The sequence below is a fragment of the Diceros bicornis genome, unplaced genomic scaffold (assembly GCF_020826845.1).
Source record: "Diceros bicornis minor isolate mBicDic1 unplaced genomic scaffold, mDicBic1.mat.cur scaffold_97_ctg1, whole genome shotgun sequence".
Classification (NCBI taxonomy): Eukaryota; Metazoa; Chordata; class Mammalia; order Perissodactyla; family Rhinocerotidae; genus Diceros; species Diceros bicornis.
The window spans coordinates 1,213,388-1,219,387 of record NW_026691866.1 but is presented as its reverse complement, the minus strand read 5'-3'; positions in this window follow the sequence as shown (position 1 = coordinate 1,219,387).

Here is a 6,000-nt window from a genome sequence, read left to right as displayed (position 1 = left end):
CACTCGTACATCAATGAACCATCCATCCACCCTCCTAAATCCAGCTAAATATTCTCCGCTTTTGAATAATTCCTGAGCACCTTTCAGATTCCTACAAAATACATTTCCACAGAGTGACCTTTCCTGATCCAGCCATCAAAATTAATGTCACATTTTCTCTGTGTTAATTTTTAAAATTTTTAATTGTATGTGTATTATCATCTATTTCTCTCATAGTGTTTTTCTCACTAAATTGGATACTCCATGAACTGAAGACTAATGTGGACTGTAATGTGTTACACTGCCGTATTCACTCATTGCTTTGCCCTTGAAAGGTGCTCAATATATTTATCGAAAGAAATTATTCAAACTCCAAAAGATACTTTCTAAAGTTTTCAAATAAATTCCCTCAACTACAATTATACAAGCATATAATCTCTTTTGTGATATACTGCAATAAATTATCACTACGATTGCAAATCCTTTCTCTCTGTAATCCATTATAAAACTCTAGTCACAATAATCTATTTGAAATGTAAACCTAATCAGTACACCTTTCCTTTACAATCACTCATTTCTGTCTTCAGATACTTTTTAAAAGTGAAGTCATAAATCTCACTTCATTCCTATTGTCCTGCCATAATTATTAATACCATCCCTTTCACTATCCAACATGTCCCAGTTTGGAGGAAAAATTATTTGATCCTCCCATTTATAGAGCACCTATTATAAGCCAAGTTATGTACTAAAACCCATGATCCAGAATTTAACTTAAAAACATGACTGCCTCTGTTTATTTTAATCTTGGTGAGAGGAATGAGTTAATAAAGAGACTAATGAATGTCTAATACAGTGTTAGGTATAATTAGATCCTGTGATAAACAGGAAGGGCTACGCAGAGATAGAGAGACAGGGAGAGATGGAGGAAGAACAGTAAGGAGGGATAAAGGGGAAGGAAATTATCTACAATTATTTTATTTATTTTTTTGTGAGGAAGATCAGCCCTGAGCTAAGATCTATGCCAATCCTTCTCTCTCTCTCTCTTTTTTTTTTTTTTGCTGAGGAGGACTAGCCCTGTGCCATCATCTGTGCCCATCTTCCTCAACTTTATATGGGACGCCGCCACAGCATGGCCTGGCAAGTGGGGCCTTGGTGCGCGCCCGGGATCCAAACCCAGACCACCAGCAGCAGAGTGCTCGAACTTAACCCCTACACCACGGGCCCGGCCCACCTACAATTATTGATGATGAAGAGTTTAGGGAAGGACTAACTGATGAGGTGATATTTGAGCACAGAACTGAATATTTTTTAAAAAAGACCAATCACATTGTGGGTAAAAATTTTTCCAGAGAAGGGAACAATGTAAACAGTGCAGAGCCGAATACTACTTCCACTTCCCAGTGATGTTGTTGGGTAAAAACAAAACAAAAAAAAAGGTCTGGCCTATTATCCCAAGAAAGCTCTCTGTACAAATAAGTGCAATACCTTGAACATTACTTAACAAACATTGACACCTGGGAAACAACTTTCAATAAGGTATCTTCTTGTTTTAACAGCTACTGCCTGCTCACTTAAAGAGGTTTCACAGAAGGACCAAGTGTACAAATGGACACTCTTGCTGTCCGTATGGATTCCACACTCACCAGAACAGGCTGGCTTGGAAAATAGGCCGATGCAGGTTCCTCCATGGCTGCAGAGTTGTCCTGCTGACCCCACTCCTGATGTGCAGACAGCCCGTGGATTGCTGGAAAATGCAGTGAGTTCTGCCTCTGATTCCCCTTTTATGGAGGGAGTGGATAATCCAATCAGTGGATAATCCAGAGGAGACTTCCTGTCTCTTATCAATGGGATTTGAGCGATTCCTAAAGCTTTATACATAAACAGAGAAATGTGGGGTTATTGACACTGTCAGATACTGTTGGTAGATGAAAAAATTTAATACAGTTGTGTGGGGAGGTGGTATTTGCAGTTTCTATCAACATTTTAATATTTCCTTTGTCTTCCACTATTGATATTTTCTGTAAAAATAGGAATGGAAGTTTATATGTACAAAAATGTCCATACAACATATGTTTTAATAGGAAAAAATAGAGAATGTGTAAACATTTATCAATAAAAGAATGTCCAAAATATTTATTAATAAGTCTCTAGAATAGATCACACAGCCATTAAAAATAAATTAGTACTTTGTGCATTTACATCTCAGGTAATTACCAGTAAACTTGTAATTATTTCAACCATCTTACTCTTTCCCTTCCCTTTGACCTGAATAATTAACGTTCCTTTACTCTCTTTACTTCACTGATGTTGACTTAACTCTTTTATTATTCCGTTATTTTGTCTATAAAATTATTAGTTGAAATCATATAGAAATCTTTGTTTAATGGCACTAATGGCTAAATCCTGAATCCTTAATACAGTCTAATGAGAATAATTACTTTTACCACCTCCCTCAAATGCTAATAACTTAAACACTTTCAATTCTATTTTTGACCTTCCTGACATTTGTATTACTGTTTTCATGCATTTTATTCTACATATATTTTAATCTCCATGAGAGATTGCTAGAATTACTTCACAAAATAAAATTCATTTATATTTATCTATAAATTATCCTTTCCTTTCCTCTTCAGTCCTTCCTCCGTTCCTGGTTTTCTACCTGAGATTATATTCCTTTGGGTGTGATAACTCACTCCAGTATTTTGTCTAATTCAAGGCTGCTGACAATCAAAAGTTTCACTTTAAGTTTTTCTAGGACATCTTTATTTGAGGCACTGTTGCTGCTGGGTGTAGAATTCTGGTTTGACATGAGATTTCGTTTAGCATTTAAAAAATACTGCTCTGTTGATGTCTATCTTATTTTATTTATGGTTAGAAATCACCAGTTGGCCTTTTTCTTGCTTATTTGGCATCTATAGTCCCTAAAATCCTTTACGTTAACTTTGGTTTTTAGACCATAGTTCAGTTCATTAATATTTCCTGTGTAGTCACTCTGCTTAGGGAATGTTGAATTAATTGAATCTGTAGATTGATGTCTTTCATCAACTTGGAACATGCTTGTGTATTTTCACTTCTGATATCAATTCCTCTCCACATTCTCACTACTCCCCTTTTAATCACATCCCATGTGTATTCTAATTCTACCCTGAATTTTCCAATGTCATTGACCCTGTGGTTTTCTTGGAAGATTTGCTCTTGAACAGTCTGCTGTTTTAATAAACCAGCCTTTTGCTGGAATCAAATCCTTCTTAATTACTTAATTTTTTAATTTCATTTCTAACATAAACACAATATACAGCTTTAATTTTTTAAAAAAGAGATAGCGGAGCAGTTTGACAATAAGGAGAAAATGATTTCCTTTTGATACAATAAAGCTAAAATAGGTAGGAGAAAATTATAAATTGGATCTTATTAAGTTATATGAGGAGCCAGTATTCATTGAAATTCAACAGTAAGACAGAGGGAGCATAAAACCTGAGTATCTTGTTCTTTGTACTGATGTGGACTACCTTTTGAAATGATAATATTTAGATTTCTTGGGTTAAATAAAAATGTTATAAAATCCAGTTTCATCTGTTTGTATTTACTTTCTTTAACATGTGTTCTGGAAAATTGAAATGACATAGGTCACATTGTGATATCTCTGTTGGTCTTGGTTGGATAAAGCCGTGATGTGATGATTAATTTTAGGTGTCAGCTTGACTGGCTGCAGGGGTGCCCAGCTGGACTGTGAAGCATTATTTCTGGGTGTGTCTGTGAGGAGGTTTCTGAAGAGATTAGCATTTGATTCCATGGTCTACCTAAACAAACCCACCCTCACTAGTGTGGGTGGGCATCATCTAATCTGTTGAGGGCTCAATAGAACAAAAAGCAAAGAAAGGCTGAGTCCACTGTCTCTTCCTGACGTGGGATATCCATCTTTTCCTGCACTTGGACATCAAAGGTCTTGGCTGTCAGGCCTTCAGACTTTGACTGAATTATATCACTGGTTTTTCCTGTTCTCCAGCTTGCAGATGGCAGATTGTGGGACTTCTCAACTCCATAACCTTGTGAGCCAATTCCTACAATAAATCTCCACTTCTATATATTTATATATATTCTATGGTTCTATTTCTCTAGAGAATCCTGACTAATACACATGGATAACAAAATGCATATTAAGTGCACATGGAGGACATTTCCCAAGGCATAGGAGGCTCCTCCAACCCCGCAGGAGGAAGCAACTCTTCCCATCCAGGCAACACACATGAGCGCTCACACACACACACACAAACACAAGTAATTTGAAAATGTGCTCAAGCTCAAACTTTCACTCTCTGCCTTATTGTTCATCACAGCAGTGATTTCTACATGGCATGTTATACATCCTTTGCCATTTATTATCTCTTTCCTCCCACTAAGACTAAATCAAACAGAGGCAGTCTGTCTGTTGAGTTATTTTGTAGATCACAGGTTTTATACCAGAGCTTTGCATGTAGTAAGTGCTCTAAAAATAGAATGACCAAATAGTTTTCCCTCCAAACTGGAACATATCAGGGAATGAAAAGGGTAGTATTAATAATTATGATAAGACAACAGGAGAAATATGTGCTGAAGACAGAAATGGGGGATTTAAAAGTTAAGATGAACTGATCACTTTTGCATTTTAAACAGATCACTGTGACTAGAATCTCATGATTTTATTACGAGGAGAAAGGATTTGGAATCTTAAACTATTCTTGCTAATTTACTGCAGTGTACCACTCTAAAGGTGGTGTCTTTGCATAAGAGTAGTTAAGTGGATGGATTTAAAATATTTCAGGAAGTGAATTTTTAATGTTTCAATTTTATATGTATATAAATATAAAATATATATTGTACACATAATATATGTGACCCCTTTATGTGTGCAAAGCCATATGTGAACACTCTTGTGGGAAAATTTGGAAAATCCATATTGGTCTTGTCTTCATGGAGTATCCAGTTTAGTGAGAAAGAACTAAATCTTGAAAGAAATAGATAATAATGCACATATAACTAAAATAGAAAAAAAATCAACAAAGAGGAAAAATGGAGTTTTATAAATTGGCTTACTAGAGTAGAAGAGTTCACTGTGTGGAAATGATATTTTGTATGAGATCTGAAAGATGATTAGAAATAATTCAAAAGTGGAAAACCTGTACGTAGATTCAGGAGGGTGGATGGGTGGTTTATTGATATCTGAGTGTGGGGTGCCAGGGTGTCCAGAGTGACACCCAGGGCTAGACGCATTATTAGCACAAACAAGTGAGTTTGGGAACACTGAGAGAGAAGCAAATTATTTTGGGGAAGTGGTTTGCTCAACTTGGGACCTGGTCATTGTGAGTTGAGTCATCACTGATGCCGTGAGTGTGCAGGTAGATAAATGGGTCTGGGGGTCAGAGTTAGGTCTCTGCTGATTCTTTGGACATATTTGGCTCATTAGTGGTATTTGAAGCAAGGGAAATGTATGGTGTTGCCCCAGGAGGGTGCAGATGGGCAACAGGTGTCTGAGCAGGGCTGACTTCCGGGAAGGATCAGTCATTGTGGGGTGGTCATAAAGAGAAGCCAGAAAGTGGCTCAGGAAGTTCAGACAGGCAAGAGCAGGACAGTGTAAGGTGGTGGATCCCAAGGACAAATAGGCTTTTAAAATGACGTTGAAGTCCACAAGGTCACATGCTACTGCAGAGCATGTCAGACAAATCATGAAAAGTCCCCAGTGGATTGGTAAGAGACATGGCTTGTGAGGTTAGTAAGAGAAAAATCCACAGAATGGGGATGGGCTTGAGTGTGCACTGTGCAAACAGAGGCATTTGGATATATGTGAACTTTTCACAGCGGATCCCTGGCAGGAGGACAAGAGGAGGGGCATGGGGGGTGAGGACTGTTAGGAATGCTGGATGAGGGATTGGTTTGTAGATGGTAGAGATTTGTGCATATTTGAAACCTGAGGGATGATTGCAGTAGGGAAGTGATGGAAAGTGCAACAAATGTGGAGGGCATAATGTCATTGAAATTGAAGAA